The sequence below is a fragment of the Dipodomys spectabilis genome, unplaced genomic scaffold (assembly GCF_019054845.1).
Source record: "Dipodomys spectabilis isolate Male_0828 unplaced genomic scaffold, ASM1905484v1 ptg000361l, whole genome shotgun sequence".
NCBI lineage: Eukaryota > Metazoa > Chordata > Mammalia > Rodentia > Heteromyidae > Dipodomys > Dipodomys spectabilis.
The window spans coordinates 498,657-516,831 of NW_024871038.1; positions in this window are offsets into that span (position 1 = coordinate 498,657).

Sequence of the window (18,175 nt, forward strand, 5' to 3'; positions counted from 1 at the left end):
CATTTCTTGAGATTAAGTGCCCTAGTTATCTGCCAAAAGGACTCCTGAATTATTTTGAGCACTGTATGTGAACACCAGAATATAGTCTCACAAAGGCAAGATAAGTGCTGGGAACTTGGCCTGCCACTGGAGGTGGCAAAAATGAAGGCTTCCTGTGAAAATGGACCACTGGGGAGAGAGATAGCTTGGGGTACAAAGAGGTCTTTTTGTCCTGACCTTCAGAGCCCATCCACACTCAATCCTCACTTATTGGCCCAGATGGAGTTGTTTATTACACAGCTGTACAGGACTGAGGCCTTTTGTCTGCTTGTTCAGACAATGAAAGAGCGTTCTTCCAGCAGGCCTGGGAGGCAGAGAAACCCTCAGGCTGCACTGGGAACTGTGAGGGGAGTCCAGGAACATGCACTGTCATGAAAGCAGTCTCTGTGTTATGAAATCATTGTATGGAAAACAAAATTTCTAGCTTGATGCCTTTTATCATAGCTACTCTGGAGTTTCACCTAGAGAAATACATCCACACATACACAAAGACATGGAAGCAGGTCCTGGGGTTGAACTATGAGCATAGGCTTGTCCCTGAGTTACTTTTGCTCAAGAGTAGTGCATTAACCTTGAGCAACAGCCCCACTTCTGGGTTTTCTGTGATCTCTTAGAAATAACAGTGTCATGGACTTTCCTATGCTGGTTGGATTCAAACTCAGATTCTCTACATCTCAGCCTCCTGAGGAGCTGGGATTACAGTCAGCAGCCACTGGCACCGGCCTTTCTTTTCTTCTTCATTTTTTAATCTGGACAATCTGACCACTTAACAGCATCATTTCAATGTCTTGAATTTATAAGTAAACTACCCAATGTTCTTTATAGGTGCTTTCTCTGAGAAGGATTTTCTCTCCTCCTCTTCTCCTCTGGTCACAGGTTTGAAGCCAAAAGTGAGAAATGAGTGTCACATGATTTTGGCAGTAAATGTCCACAGGACATGCCAGTTCAGTCACTTAGCATTGAGCTGCAGTGAATTTACTGTCTCAGCACGAGAGGACCAAAACCTGGAACGATCCTCATACTGTCTGCCTATAAAATTATCTAATAATTTTCAGTGTTTTGTGTCTCCAACCTGAAGTATCTAGAAAATAATAGAAGCATCTTCATGTTTCCTTTTTTCTCTAGTACCTATCAAGATTTAGACTAAGGGTTTGTGTGGAGCAGATCCTCGGTGAATCCCTGAGAAAAGCCACTTGAAGTCTCCTCAGGAGATCTCTGTTCAAAGCCAGCCCAAGCAGGAAAGTCTGTGAGACTCTTATTTCCAATAAACCACCAGAAAACCAGAAGTGTATCAGTGGCCCAGAGGGTAGTGCTTCAGGTTTGAGAAAGAAAGCCAAACAGGAGATACAAGCCAGACCAGGCAGGAAAGCCTCCAAGTGTGTATGTCCAATTAACCCAGATGGCTGGAAGTGGAGCTGTGGCAGTGGTAGAGTCTCTGCCTTGAGAAAAACAGCTGAGGAACACATAGGGCCCTGACTTTCTTGGCTTCAAATATGGTGTGATTTCCCCTAGCCCAACAGTGCTGCTATTTACCCAGACCTTTAGTTCAAATCCCAGGCCTGGCAGAAAAAATGGCACGAATTGCAAAACAGGGAGATAAATAATTGTCTTTTTAATTTTTTAAATTGTTTAATTTTTTAATTGTTTTAATTTTTTTAATTTAATTTTTTTTGTTTGTTTTTGGCCATGCATGTGTCTTGAATTCAGATTGTGACAGCTTTGTCTCAGCTTCCATCACACTAGCCTGGGGTGCAGCCTCCAGAACCAAAGCCAATCCTGGAATCCTAAGACCCGATGTCTGACAGGAAAACAAAATGAAAATGACACTAAAACAAGCCATGAGCCGCACATGGTAGGCGGTTTCTTGGCTTTGGTTCTTGCACAGTGACCATCCTAGGTCTGAATGACATGGATGCCACGCACAGGTGACCTGTCATTGCTCAAGGCTGGCGGACTGTCAGGAAAGCCATAGGCCAACCCCGCAACACAGTCCCTGAGTTCAAATCCTGGTCCTAACACCTACCATGGCAGGAGATCCCAAGAGACTCCTGCCTCTGCATAGAAATCCCCATGGAATGGTATCCAACTTATGACTGAATAGTTCGTGCAGCTGTGTGGACTCAAATTAGACGCAATAATCCTAGGACGCTGATTGAACTTAATTAATGGTTAAATAGGCATGAAAAGAATAATATTCCTTCAATGGAGGCATAATAACTACCTAAGACTTGGTAGGAACGTAGCAAATGTCATTGAATACTAGATACACGGCTCTGGCACTCTGTCCTAATATGTATTTATTGGTGTACTACCACCTGTCTATCCATGTATGGCTAATTTGGCCACCCCTGGGGCTCGATCTCAGAGCAAGCCAAAAATTTCATCCTGGAGTAAGAAGCCAAGTGTGACACCTGTTTTCCTTTTCTGTGAGAGTGCGGGGTGTCAGGCATGATGGAGAACAAGTCTACAAATCTAAATGCTATGTGATAGGGTGCAAACAATGTAATACATGGTTAGGTGTCATCACAGTCAATAAAATAAACAGCAAATAAATGAATAAAACAAAAAGTACAATGAATAACCACACCAAACATAATATAGACTGAGCACCTGTCTGGAATTTCAATCCTATCTTTAAAATACATGTAAGGACTATGATTCACACGGTTGGGGCCTGAATTCAGGCCTAGGGAAGAGGCCTGACTTTCTGATCTTCAAGCAGAGAGAGCTTCCCCTTCCCCAGAGTGCAACAGAGTTACCCAGACCCTGAGTTCAAATCCCAGTCCTTGCAGACAAAAAATAGCACACATTCCAAGCCAGGGAGCTTCATTAGCTTTTTTCATATTTTTTTAAAGTTCACTTGGCCTTTATTTGATACATTTTGATTTTATAACATGAGAGTTTTTACAAAAGTGGTTTAAGTGCTTATATTTCAGCATAGCACAATGGTGTTTCCATTTTGACCATTTGCCATGAAGAGTGAGAATGAAAATGAGTACATCATTCCTCCCTAGAGGGAAAGTAAATGTTATTTCTATTTAGAGTTATTTCTATAACTATAAACTCTCTGCAATTGTATCATGTGAGTTTTCCTCAGTGCCTACCACAAAATACACTAGGGAAGTCCTCATACCACAAAAGGTTGGGTTTCTGAATAAAAACTCACTTCTGTGAGGACAGTAGGTACTTGTAAGCATTTTGGGAATAAAGTGAATTGTAAAATGAAAAACAAAAACATTGGGACTGGGATGTAGCTCAGTAGTGGAGTACTTGCCTAAGGAGCATAAGACCCTGGAAGAAAAGGAAGACAAGTTTCCTAAAGCTCAGAAGGTTAGAATTTTATGATCTGTATGAACAAACTTCTTTCTTTCTTTTTTTTTTTTTTTTTTTGTCAGAGGTGGGGCTTGAACTCTGGACTTGGCTACCTGCCTTCAGCTCTTCAACTCATGGCAAGTGCTCTACAGCTTGAGCCACAGTGCCATTTCTGGTTTATTGGAGATAAGCCAGAGTGCCGTTTCCGGTTTATTGGAGATAAGATTCTCATGGACTTTTCTGCCCAAGTTGGCTTTGAACCGCCATCCTCAGATATCAGCCTCCTGAGTAGCTAGGATTATAGGCGTGAGCCACCGATGCCCGGTGCATGAACAAACTTCTTAATGATTGATTCTGAGGAAAGAAACTTGGAATACACTTTTAATAGAAATAATTTATAATGCCATGATTAAAGCACTAATTCAGAAGTATTTATTCATTGGCTGGTTTCTTAGTTTATTTAAAGATATATATATAGATATCTATCTATCTATCTATCTATCTATATATATATATACATTTTTAATATATATATACATATATATTATTAAAACATAACTTTGTAGTGTACCTAAAAGCATATGTGCTCATGTAAAGTTATACAACTGCACAAGCTTGATTTTTTATTTTCAGTTTTTGGTACCATAAATTAGGTGGGATGTGTGTACTGTTGTTTTGTTCTCGGTTTTTGGAGGATTTCTCTCTGCGTTCTTCCCATACCCCCCTCTCTCTGCACTTGAATTGAGCTTGTTCTTTCTTAGCTTGATTGTTCATGGTTGATTTTCTACCACTTCAGCCATACCTGTAGCCTGGCTTTTTGCCAGTTAATTGGAGATGTCGTCTCTCAGGCTTTTCTGCCTGGATTGGCTTTGAAACTTCATCTTCCAGTTCTCACCTCTTGAGTAGCTGGGATTACAGATGTGAGCCACTGGGGTGCCTAGGGATGAATTCGACTTTGATTTTTGTATTCTTTCTGTTTTTCTAAGCATGGGATCATCTACTATACAATTTCTGTGAATGTCCTGGGTCTGAAGTAAGATATATAATACATATGCTACTCTGTGTAGTTCTCATAAGATGTAATCAATTTAATACATGTTATAAGTGTAATAATAGTCAATATAAGTAATAAATGAATGAATAGTGCAAAAAATAAAATAAATACACAGGCAAATAATATGCGGTAAACATAAGTATGTAGATATTAATCGTTATTTCAAATGTGGATGAATATTACTTTAATAGGGCTGGGGATTGAATTCAGGCCTAGCGAACAGGCTTGAATTGCTTGTCTTTAAACACGTTGAGTTTCCCCATCCCCCACAGTGCATTACAGTTACCCAGATTCTGAGTTCATATCCTAGGCCTGACAGTAAAAAAAAAATGCACAAATGCCAAGCTGGGGAGCTTCATTCGTATTTTTACAATTTTTTTTTTCCGTGGGACTTGAGCTCTGGCCTTGGGCACTGTCCTTGCACTCTTCAGCTCAAGGCGAGCGCACTACCACTTGAGCCACAGCACCACTTCTGGTTTTCTAGTGCTTTATTGGAGATAAGAGTCTCATGGGTTTTACAGCCTGCGTTGGATTTGAACCACAATCCTCAGCCTCTTGAGTAGCTAGGATTACAAATGGGAGCCACTGGTGTCTGGCTATTTTTAATATTTTAAAATTTTATTGATTGATAGATTGCCAATCACGGGGTTTGAATGAGGTTGTGGCAACACTGCCTCAGCTTCCAGCACCCTAGGCTGGGATAGTGCAGGCTCTGGACCCACAGCTGATCATGGGATGGTATGCATCAGAGGCTGACAGCAAAACAAAATGAAAACAGCACCGAAAAAAACGGCGATCTGTGGATGGTCGGCGGTTTCTTGGTTTTCCTTCCTTTCATGGTGACCATCCCAGGTCCAAATGACAGGCTGCAACCTGTAGGTCGCCTGGCACTGCTGAAGGGTGGCAGGCTGTCAACGAAGCCATAGGCCAACCTGGAATCCTAGTTCCTGAGTTTGAATCCCAGTCACGCCACAAAGGGCTGTGGAGACTCAGAAAATATTGCCTGTCCATTGGAGCATCAGAGGAATGTGAACAATGTCATGGTTGGATGAGTAGTTCATCAATCAGTCTAGCAGAAAATTAGACCCAATAATCACAGGACACCGACTAATTTTAATCCATAGTTTATTATGCACTAAAAGAATACTATTTCTTAAATGGAGTCCTCACTAAAGACCTGAGAATCCATAGGAGATTAGTATGTGTCATTGAATACTAAATAGACATTTCTGGCAGTATGTAAATATCTAAATTTATATTTATTTGTATACCATCATCTGCATAGAACATTTTTGCTATTTTGGCCAAACCTGAAACTTGTTCCCAGTTCTTGGGATCCACTTGGCACCTGCATGGGCTAGATGCTGCCATACTGAGACTCCTTCATGAATTGAGCCTCCTAGTCCCTCAGTCAATGTCCCATCATTGCCAAAAGTTTCTTCCTGGTGTAAGATTCCATATGTGACACCTGTTTTCCTTTTCTGTGCAAATGCTGGGTGTCAGGTATGATGTACATATTATGTCTGCAAAGCTACATGATATAGAATACATTGGAACAATTGTAATAAATGTTATAGGTGTACTCACAGTCCAGAAAATAAATGCTAAATCAATCAATCCATCAATAATAATAAAATATAATGAATCACTCCAACAAACACTATTTAAAATGAATATAAAGATATAACTCAAATATTTAAAATGTCTATAAATGTTATGTTTTTCAGTACTGGTGCTTGATTTCAGGCCTAGGGAAGAATTGAGAAGTTCATGCATGATTCGCATAGGAAATGATAGGCAAGATCTTATTTAAGACTGCATGAAGTGTGACAATAATACTTTCATTCAGAAAATCGAGGCATTGGGAAAGATCCAAGAATCGGTAGTCACATGAAAAATAGAGTTCCAACACAGCTTGCCACATCTCCTGCTCTAAACAAACAAGCCTTTTAGCATATTAATTTCAGCTTATGAATGGATGAATATGGTGCTCCACTCCCACCCCAGTATTAGGTCTCAGGTCCTTGGAATGGCTTAGCTCCTTAGTGGCTAACAAGCTGGTGTGCTCATGTGGACCAATTTGACAGTTGGTTCTGCCAGTCCCTGAGTTCAACTTCCAGCACTGCCAAAAGGTTCATCCTGATGTGAGATGCCAAACCTTGCAGATGTTTTCCTATCCTGTGCAAGTCCTGGGTCACAGCTAGGATCTAGAAAGCATAGGCAACTCTATACCCATGGGAATAGGTTGTCATCTATGTGAGCACAGTTATATATGTCATCCTATACTCAATAAAATACACAATACATAGATGAATAAGACACAAAATAAAAAGATTAACTATACTGAAAACAAGGTGCATACCACACTTGTATGTAAATAGAGACCCTATGTTTAAAAGGGGTGGACTTGTCCAGTACTGGGGCTTCAAATCAGACCCAGTACCAGGTCTGACCTTTTAGTCTTCAAGGACGGTGAGCTTCACCTTCCCCCACAGTTCAACAGAGTTACCCAAACCTGAATTCAAATCCCAGCTCTCGCAGTAAAATGGCACAAATTCTGATCCAGGGTTCTTCGTTCATAGTTTTTTAATTTTTTTTTTTTTACCTGACCCGGGCCTTGAACTCAAGTCGTGGCAACTCTGCCTCAACTCTGATCATCCTAGGCTGCAGCCTCTTGACCCACAGCCTGTCCTCGAACCCTCTGACCCTGGAGCTTGCTGGAAGAAAAAAAAACCCACGAGGGGAAAAAAAAGCAATGGAAGTTCCACTTGGCACTTTTATGTTTATTTTCCTTTGCATGGTGACCATTCTGGGTCAGAACATGGCTGCCTGCAGAGTGAAGTTGACCTGGCATGGCTGAAGGCCTGCTGGTTTTTGGTGGAGCCACAGGCTAAGCAGACAATGAAGGCCCCGAAGACGAAACCCAGTCAGCCCTGTTACAATGAAGTTATGGCTGGAGATCCTGGGACACTCGTTTCCGGACCTAGGAAAAGTCGTGGAATCAATCAATCTCATCCTTGAATGAGTAGTTCCTGCTTGATGTGAGTAGGAAATGATAGGCAAGACTCATGGGGTATCGATTATTTTTAATGAAGAATTGATGATGCATGACCATAATCATCACAGTCATGAAATGGAGGCATCGGGGAAGATCCAAGCATTGGTAGTCACAAGGTAAATTCCATCACAGGTTGCCATCTCTCCTACACTTTAAAACCATGTACTTATTTGCATACTAACTTGCACTTATAAATGCATGTCTATTTTCCCCCTCCTCCCAATCTCCTCTTCCCAGAGCTGTATCTCAGGTCCTGGGAGTGGCCTACCTCCTTAGTGGCTCACAGGCTGGTGTGCTCACCTTTACCCATTCACCAATTGCGCCTGCTAGGCCCTGAGTTTGTATCCCAGCACTGCCAAAAGATTATCCTGATGTGAGAAGCCCATCGATCCATCTGTTTTCCTGTCCTGAGAAAGACCTGGGTCTCAGGAAGGACAGAGATTACTACATAGGCAACCCTATACCCAAGGGAATGGGTTGCCATCCATGTCAGCACAGTTATATCTGTCATCATAATCAATAAACTACACATTGCATCCATGAATAAGACACAAAATAAAGAGAACGAGTACACTGAATGCAAGATGTCACCCATCCATGTATGATAATATAGATCCTGTATTTAAATGATGAATTCATGACTATATTGGTCCCCCCTTCCAGGGCTCAGTCTCAGGACGTGGGTACATCCTAGCTCCGTAGTGGCTCACAGGCTGGTGTGCTCAAATTGGCCCAATTCACCAATTGGGCCAGCTAGGCCCTGAGTTCAAATCCCAGCACTTCCAAAAGATTCATCGTGATATGAGAAGCCCATCGATCCACCTATTTTCCTGTCCTGTGAAATCCTGGGTCTCAACGAGGATGGAGAATGCTATATAGGCAACTCTATAGCCATGGGAATAGGTTGTCATCCATGTCAGCACAGATATACCTGTCACCATACTCAATAAAATACACAATACATCCATGAATAAGACTCAAAATAAAAAAAAGATAAGTACATTGAATGCAAGATGCATACCACACTTGTATGTAAATAGAGATCCTATGTGTAAAAGAGATGGGCTTGTTATTTTTGTCCATTGCTTGGGCTTCAAATCAAGCCCTGGAACAGGCCTGACATTCTAGCCTTCAAGGATGGTGAGCTTCCCTTTCTCCCACAGTGCAATGGGGTTCCCCAGACCTGAGTTCAAATCTCAGCTCTAGCAGTATAACAGTGTGAGATCTTATCTAGGGTGCTTCATTCATTATTTTTTAATTTAATTTTTTTGCCAGACTTGGGGCTTGAACTCAAGTCATGGCAACTCTGCTTCAGGTCCGATCATCCTAGGCTGCAACATCTGGACCCACAGCCCGTCCACAGACCCTCGGATCCTGGGGCTTGTTGGAAAAAAAAAGCCGCGAGGGGGAATAAAAGCGGTTGGAAGTTCCACCTGGCACTTTTGCATTTATTTTCTTTTGCATGCTGACCATGCTGGGTCCAAACACGTTGGCCTGCAGAGTGAAGGTGACTTGGTGTGGCTGATGGCCTGTTGGCTATCAGAAGAGCCAGAGGCTGACCCAGAAACTGAGGCCCCGAGGTCGAATCCCAGTCAGCCCCCATACATTGAGGAAATGGCAGGAGATCCTGAGATTCTCGTTTCCGGACCTAGGAAGAGTCATGGAATTCGATGGATCTCATCTTTGAATGAGTAGTTCTTGCTTGATGCTAGTAGGAAATGATAGGCAAGACTCATGGGATATCGATTATTATTAATGAAGAGTTGATGAAACATGACCATAATCATCACAGTCATGAAATGGAGGCATTGGGGAAGATACAAGAATCGTTAGTCACAAGGTAGACTGGATTCAATCACTGGTCACCATGCTTCTCTATACAAATATGTACTTATTTACATACTACCTTCAGATTATGAATGGATGACTATTGTGCTCCCCCTTCTCCCCCCTCCCTCCCCCCCCCCCCCGGCTGGGCTCAATCTCAGGTCCTGGGAACGGCCTTGCTCCTTAGTGTCTCACAGTCTGGTGTGCTTACCTGGACCCATTCGCCTCTTGGTCCTGACAGTCCCCAAGGTCAGATCCCAGCACTGCCAAAAGATGAATCCTGATGTAAGAAGCCAATCCTGGGTCTCAACTAGGATGCAGTATGCTATACAGGCAACGCTATATTCATAGGAATCAGTTGTCATCCATGTCAGCACAGTTATAGCTGTCATCATATACAATAAAATACAAAATTCATCCATGACTGAGGCACACAATAAAAAGAATAACTACACTGAATGCATGATGCATTCCACATCTCTATGTAAAGAGAGATCCTATGTGTAAAATAGGTGAGTAAATGATTTTTGTAAATTCTGGGGCTTCAGTTCAGGCCCTGGGACTAGGCCTGACCTTGTAGTCTTCAAGGATGGTGAGCTTCACTTTCCCACACAGTGCAACAAAGTTACCCAGACCTGAGTTGGAATCTCAGAGGTGGCAGAAAAAAGGTGAGAATTCTGAGCTACGGTGTGTTAATATTATTATTATTGCCAAGCATGGGATTTGAACTCAGTTCATGACAACTCTGCCTTAGCTTCGATCACCTCAGGCTGGCGGGCTCCCCTGGGCCCGTAGCCAATCCTGGGATCCTAGGCTCTGAAGCTTTGCAGGAACAAATGACAGAAAACTGACAGAAAAAATGTCGCAGGATGGATTTTTTATATTTTCTTCTTTTGCATGGTGACCATCCTGGGTCTGAATTACACGACTGCAAAGGGTACTTCACCTTGCATTGGAGAAGGCTAACGGGCTATCAGAGAAGCCATAGGCCCATGCGGCAACATAGGCCCTGAGCTTGAATCCTGGTCCTGACACCTACCAGTGGGGGGAGATCCCAAGATACTTGTTCCTATGCATGGGAATAACAATGAAATGTTAGCAAACTCATGATTGAATGAGAAGTTTCTGCGTGCATTGGTCTAGTCCAAAATTAGATGCAATGATCCTAGGATGATGATTCATCTTAATGAATGGTTTATTAAGCATGAAAAGAATACTATTACTTCAATGGTGGCATAATAAATACCTAAGAGGTAGTAGGAATATAGTTGATGTCATTGAATCCTAGGTAGATGTCTCTGGCACTCTGTACAAATATATATTTATTGGTGTTCTACCACCTGTCTATCCATGTATGGCTATTTTGTCTACCCCTGTGGCTCAATCTCAGGGTCTGGAAATTCCTTGGCAGCTTCATTGGCTAGAGGTTGCCGTGTTGACACACGCATTCAGGGTCTGAATTGGGTCTTCCAGGCCCTAAGGTCAGATCCCAGCACTGCTAACAATTGCATCATGGAGTAAGAATCTGAGTGTGATACCTGTTTTCCTTTTCTCTGAGAGTACTGGGTGTCAGACATGATGGAGAACACATCTACAAATCTAGACACTATGTGATGGGTTGTCATCAATATCATAAATGGAATATGTATCATCACAGTCAATAAAAAATCTCATATCTAAAATATACTTGGAACTCAAAAAATTAAATCCCCCAACAACAAATCCTCAAAGAAACAACTGCTGAATAAATAAGTGGGCTAAAGACTTAAAGAGAAACTTCGCTGAAGAGGAAAGTAGGATAGCCAATAGACACATGAAGAAATGCTCAACCTCCCTAACCACAAAAGAAATGCAAATCAAAACAAATTGAGATACCACATCATCCCAGTTAGAATGGCTATAATCAAGAACTCTAATAACAACAGATGCTGGAGGGGATGTGGACAGAAGGGAACCTTACTGCATTGTTGGTGGGAGTGTAAACTTGTTCAACCACTTTGGAAAGTAGTATGGAGGTTCCTCAAAAGACTCCACATAGAGCTCCCCTATGACCCAGCAATCCCACTTTTGGGCATTTACCCAAATGTTTACAAACAAGACCACACTAAAGCTACCAGCATGACTGTGTTTATTGCAACACATTTACTATAGCTAAGATATGGAACCAACCCAGATGACCCGCAGTAGATGAATGGATCAAGAAAATGTGGTATATATACACAATAGAATTCTATGCCTCCATGAGAAAGAATGACATTGCCCCATTTATTAACAAATGGAAAGACTTGGAAAAAAATTATATTAAGTGAAATAAGCCAGGCCCAAAGAAACATAGATCCCATGGTTTCCTTTATTTGCAATATCTAGTATATGTCTGAGTCAAGCAGAAAAGGTCAGATAAGGTGATGTTAGGGAAATGAACCCTAAGATATGTACTCAAATATTTTTTTTCTTTCTTGCGATTGTTTCTAACACATTTATAAGATTATTTCTTTGTTGCTTTGTATGTCCTTCCCCCACAGTATAACCCTTGCTTTCACTGTATTTGATGTACGTATAATTTGTGGAGGGGAAGGGGAAAAACAAATCGTTTAATAGGGATACAGGTGGACTCATTGCAACAATGAGATGTACAAGTCGTTATGTCAAAAACGAACTTTAAACTTTAGTGCTGGGGGGGCAGGGGGGGTGGGTGAAGCAGGGAGGATTGTGGGGGGGGCTGAGAGGAGGATGGGAAGGCATTGGATGGGGAAACAAAGGAGGAGGCTACAATGCTTGATAAGAAATATACTTATTATTTTGCCCATGTAATTGTAACCCATCTGTACAGTATTTTTACAATTAAAAAATGGAAAATAAATGAATAAAACAGAAATACAATAAATAACCACAACAAACAGGATATGGACTGACCATCTATACGTAAGTACAAATCCTATCTTTACAATATATATAAATAGAATGTTTCCGGGATGGGTACTTGAGTTCAGGCCTAGGGACCAGGCCTTACTTTCTTATCTTCAAGCATGGTGAGCTTCTTCTTCGTCCACAGTGCTTCAGAGTTACCCAGGCCTTATGTTCAAATTCAAAGGTAGGAGAAACGGTGTGAATTGCAAGCCAGGGAGCTATTTTTTTTCTGCTTTTTTGCCAAACACGGTCTTGAACTGAGGTCATGGCAACCGTGCCTCAGCTGTCATCACCATATGCTGGGGTGCAGCCGCTGGAAACACAGCCTATCCTGGGATCCTAGAACTTCAGGCTTTGTGCATGGCAGGGAGTGCATAGAAAAAAGTGGCAGGATGGCGTTTTTACATTTTCTTCTTTTGCACCATGGCCATCTGGGTCTGAGTGATCCGGCTCCAAAGGCTACTTCACCTTACATTGCTGAAGGCATGCAGGCTACTGGGGAACCCATAATCCCGAACAATGATTAGCCAGGCACTAGTGGCTCTCACCAGTTCTCCTTGATACGTACAAGGCTGTGATAGAAGGATTATGGTCAAAGTCACCCTAGGAAGGAAAGTCCTTGAGACCCCTGTCTAACCTCAATGCGAACAAAGAAAGAAGTAGAGCTGTGTGGCTCCAGTGGTAGAGGGCTAATCTTGAGCAAGAACAGCTCAAGGACTGTGCCCAGATCCTGAGTTCAAGTTCCAGGACTGGCAACAAACAGACATACACACAATCTGTGCAGCCATCTGGCTAAAGCAGGTCTCCCTCTTGTAACCAACTGGCAAAGGGGCTGCTGTCATCTTGACTCCATCTATTCTGTCTGCATCCCAGCATTCCGAGCACAACCCCATTCTTTCATGGTTCTTTTTGACCAATGGGATACAAGAATAGTGGCCACGCACATATTCCATGCTTCCCAGTTACACCTGGATTCCCTCTGTTGGTTGACACCACAACCAGCAGTTGAGGAAGGTAGAGGTGGCTGAGTGGTGAGCAAGAGACCCCAGGTGACATTGAAGTAGAGTAGGAAATGATGTCCAAGTCGGTGAGTGGGACAATAGAGGATTTCCTAGAGCCTGAGAATGTGGCGAGCCCAACTTTCCCGTCCCAGCGCTCAGATGTCTGAAACAATAAGACTCAATGAGAGAACTGTGGGCAAGAAACTGCCCCAAGAACACCAGCAGTATCCTCCCGACAGACCTGAAACATTCAAGAAAACAAAGAACATGAAAAAGAGAGGGATCCCCAAGACAAACACCACTGGGGAGGTGGATTGAATGGAGAGTCCAGCCAAAGGTGATGCCGACCGTGGGCCTACCTTGCCTTTGGACACAGTCACAGCCACCAGGGTCCAGAGTGTCAAGGGTCCCAATCCCACCAAGGATCCACAGAGGTGCTCTCCGCATGTGGTGCCCACTGTGGACCACAGAAAAGAGGAAACCAGGCACACTGTGCCAAGATCCAAACACTGAAGCAGGGAAAGACAGACCCGCAGGATCAATGGGAGTAAGAGAGGGAGAAGGTAGACCAGATATATGCAGCACCAAAAATGGAGGTAGAGATCCACAAGGCACCCATACAGCGGTTGCTTTCAGCAGAAAGCGATTTACAATGTGCACTGGCCCAAGTGCAGCAGGCCACTGATGACAGAGAAAGGGAGCACGAAGCTCTCACCAGCTGCCTGCAAGCTACCGAGTGGTGTGTGGCAGAGCTGGAGATAGCGGCTTCTGCGGTCACTGCTGCAAAGGAGGAGAACAAAATGTTCTTCGAACAGCTGAATGATGTGACCCTTCAGCTCGAGGAAAATACCAGAAGCTTTGATGACCTGGAGCAAGTGAACACAGAGTTGCAGTAGCAGCTGGAAGTGCCGTAGATACAGAGAAGCAACATGAAGAAGAGAATATGCAAGTTCCAACAAGCGCTGGAGGGCGTTAGGTACTGAAGATGGAGTTGAAAAACCTGGAGGAACAACTTCACATCCAGGTCCAGGAAAACCATTCTCCGTCTTCAGAACGTGGAGCAGCAGGAGCAACTGCAGAGACTGGAGGAGAAAGCCTAAGATTGGTAGGAGATCCCTGAGACCCCACGATATGCATGTGTGTGGGATGGACAACCGGAGGAAAAGTTGGCCCTGCTGAGGGATGCTCTCCACAGGGTGAGCAGTGAGAAGGAGGAGCTTGCCAGCATCTTGGACTCAGAGCAGCAGATGAAGAAACATCTGCGGGAACTGTAGGACTGCTCAGAGGAAAAGATAGAGAAATGGATAGTGGTGCTGAGAGAGAGAGAGCCAAGCAGCTCAGAGCAGCAGGAGCAGTCCCTGGGACAGTGCAGGAGTTCAGAGCCTCCTGTGAATGGCACATTGTCTCCAATGAGCGACTGTGCTCTGAGAAGGAGGCCCTACAGCAGCACTTAGAGAGGCAGACCCAGCTGCTGGAGCAGCTGAAGCAAGTGCAGGGCTCAACAAACTGGAGGGACCAGGTGATGTCCCGAAGTGGCAGGACACCAGATCACAGGAGGAATGCCAGCAGGCCCAGCTGAGCTTCCTGGCTTTCCCTGGGGAAGGGGAAGGCATGAGCCCTAGAGAAGCAAAAGGTAAGGAGGCGAGTCTCCTCCCATGTGACCATCACACAGGATAGAGATGTCCCCCAGACCAAGAGTGACATGGCTCTGAGAGTGCTCTTGGAGGATGAGATCCACAGGGAGAAACTCCTGCCACAAGAATTATGAGCCAGCTGCAGACACCTCCTGGCCAACCCAGCAGCTCAGTGCCAGACTGAGCTGGAGCCACAGACCCTCAACCCCATGAGCTGCCACCACAGCATGCGTGGGGATGTGAAGCGAGACACAGGCATCTGAGAAGAAAATCTGCTTCGCCCATGACCTGCCTGATGAGGTGGACTTCCAGAGTCCAGCAGGTGAGCTCCACCATTGATGCTGCCAGCTGTCGGCACACATCCAAACTATCAAGGAGTCCCTCATGGTGTGTAAAGAGCAGATGTTGGTCCTGAATGAGTTCTGTTGGGAGAAAGCCCAGTGCATGCACTGGCTTTACCAGGAGAAGATCGAGGGGAATGTTGCGGAGCTGCTGTCACTCCTCGCCAGGGAAGGCACAGACAGCAATCTCCAGATGCCAGCACAGGCTGAGCCTCCCACCCTCCTCTCCAACACTGCATCAGAAGCAACTTGAAGACAGCATGGAAACTGGCAGAGGAGAAGTCAGAGTTCCCGACCCCATAGTGGACTCCCTCAAGGAGTATGTCCTGCCCCAGATGCCCCACATCCAGATCTGCCCACAGGTCCCAGGCTCAGGGGAGGAGTGCTCTCTCACACTTTCTCCTGTAGATTGATGCGGATGATGACTCTCTAAGTCACATACTGACTCTCAAAAGCCTTGGCAGCCACCAGAAGTAGGTGACCAAGTGGCTTTCTCTCAGGCCTCCATCTGCCGGGCAACGGGAAGGTTAAACTGGTGGTAGGGTAGGGTAGAGGCTCAAGGGAGTTGGCCCAAACTCAAGGGACATCTAATGGCCCATTGGTGGCCAGGAAAGAGTCCTATGTTTTGCTTATCACAAAGAATAAATTGTTTTCAAAGCAATAAAAAAAAAGTCTACAAAGAAATATTTGTTCTTCCAACCCTGGGCCTTGAACTCAGGGCCTGGCCACTGTCCCTGAGCTCTTTTTGATCAAGGCTGGCCCCACCTCCCCTTCCAGCCTTTTCTGTGTGGAATAGAACCAAGAGCTTCAGGCATGCTAGGCAAACACTCTACCAGTGAGCCACATTCTCAGGTAGGATGATTTTTTCCCCTCCCAAACCCATATGGCCATTCCTCAGATAAATAGGAAGTAGGGGCTAGGATGAATATGAAGCACAAGTCTGGTTCCCCCCAAAATATTCCGCCGCCTCCTCTTCCCACACCCTGAGTTGAAATTTCTCTTCTACCATTGAGGGATGAGAGAGGGAGAGCGGAGTCCCAAGAGAGTACCAAAAACCTTGGCCCCCTGAGTCCCACATCCTTCCCCACACAAGTGGTCCTCCAGATTGTGATTTTACCTGACTCAATGTAAAGTCTACACTGTCTCCCCACCACTGCAAAGCTAAGGACGAAATAAAAGTCAGCCCAGGCCTCAGCCCACACCCAAAGTGGAAGCTCCTAGTCCCAGACCTACTTCCACCTCTGACTGCCCCTAGTTAGGCCAGACCCACCATTCACCACTATGTTGGTGGTGATGACCTCATGGAGGGATTCCAGGAAGAAGGTCTATGGCAAAGAGCAGAAGCAGCAGGGTGAGCATGGCAGAAGGTAGTTGGGTGATTGCTCTGGGATATTCCTTGGAGCCCTCCCATCCAGGCAGACCCATGCTGACCCAAAGCATGGACAAGGCCAGGGGGTGAGACGAGATGGAGTAGCACTGGACTAAAGGAGGTACTGCTTTGTCTTGGAGGACTTGATTAATTCCAATTATAATTAATTCCAATTATATTTGGCCCATGCCAATCCCAAAGACAGCATGCAATGCCTCTCCCTGTTGTTGTTGGCCGTTAGAGCTGTCCCTGAGCTCTTTTACTCAAGGCTGGCACTCTACTACTTGAGCCACAATGCCGCTTTTGTTTTCTGATGGTTCATCGATAAGAGTCTCATACACTGTCCTGCCCAGACTGGCTTGGCACCATGATCCTCCAGATCTCATCTTCCTGAGTAGCTAGGATGACAGGCATGAGCCACCAGTGCCCAGTGTGTGATGCCTTTTGAAGGAATCTTGGCTAGTCTGTAAAGGAGCCCAAAGCGCCTGGATAGACCATGACCCAGTCAAGGAGCTTGGATGGGGGAAGGTTGACCTTCTAGCCATTTTGTTACCCCAAAATTGAAGATGCCAGGTGATGTTGTATGTACCAAACACTTGGCCAGCAGCCACCAGGCTTAGTGGGGGAAAAAGTAGAGAATATCCAAAGACTGCAGTGTAGAAATCTCTGATTTTGCATGCATGTGGTGTGTGTGTGTGTGTGTGTGTGTGTGTGTGTGTGTGTGTGTTTGTGTGTGTGTGTGTGTGTGTGTGTGTGTGTGTGTGTGTGTGTGAACTCAGGGTCTAGGCTCTATCCCTGAGTTTTCTTGCTCAAAACTAGTGCTGTGCCACTTGAGCCACAGCCCCACTTGATTTTCGATGCTTAATTGTAGGTAAGAGTCTAAAGGACTTTCCTCTCCAGGGTGGCTTTGAATCATGATGGGGCCCTAGGGAAGCAAGAGTAGACACAACTCTCAAATACTATCCCTATGTTGGGCCACTCCTCCCCCCTGGTGGCCACACGCGGAACATGCGGCCCTGTGCCAACATCCTCTAGAGTTCAATTTGAGGAAGTGACCAGAGCCAAGCTGACTTTTACTCTGATTGCTGATGCGAGAGCAGGTCTGTTCCACCCTAGGCCAAGAGAACTCTAGGGGAGACCCAACTTTCCAGAGACACGAGGAAGAGAGTGGTCAGCTCCAGGCTGAGCTAAGAGCCTTTGCCCACGGATACCACAACTTGGCCTTACTTATCACCATAAGACCTGTCAAAGAACAACCCCAAAAACCAAAATTGGAGCTGTGCCTCCAAGTGGTAGAGCTCTAGCATTGAACCAAAGAGTTCAGGGACAGGGCCCCCAAGCTTTGAGTTCAAGACCCCCAGCTGACTTCCCCCATAAAACACAGCTTGTCTAAATGTGAACTAGTAGGATTTGTGCAGTGTTTCTGAAGAATGGTGATACTGAAGAAAGCACCCTAATTCTAGTGACAGCTGAACTTGTGACATACAGCTATGTGCTGAGTCCTTCACAGGGCGCTATTTACTGGGTCTTTCCCTCATGGGAGTTATGTTCTGAGTCCTCAAAAAGGTACTGTTTGCTGAGTCATCTCAAAGGGTGCTATGTGCTGAGTCCCTGAGAAGAGTGGGCCATCCTG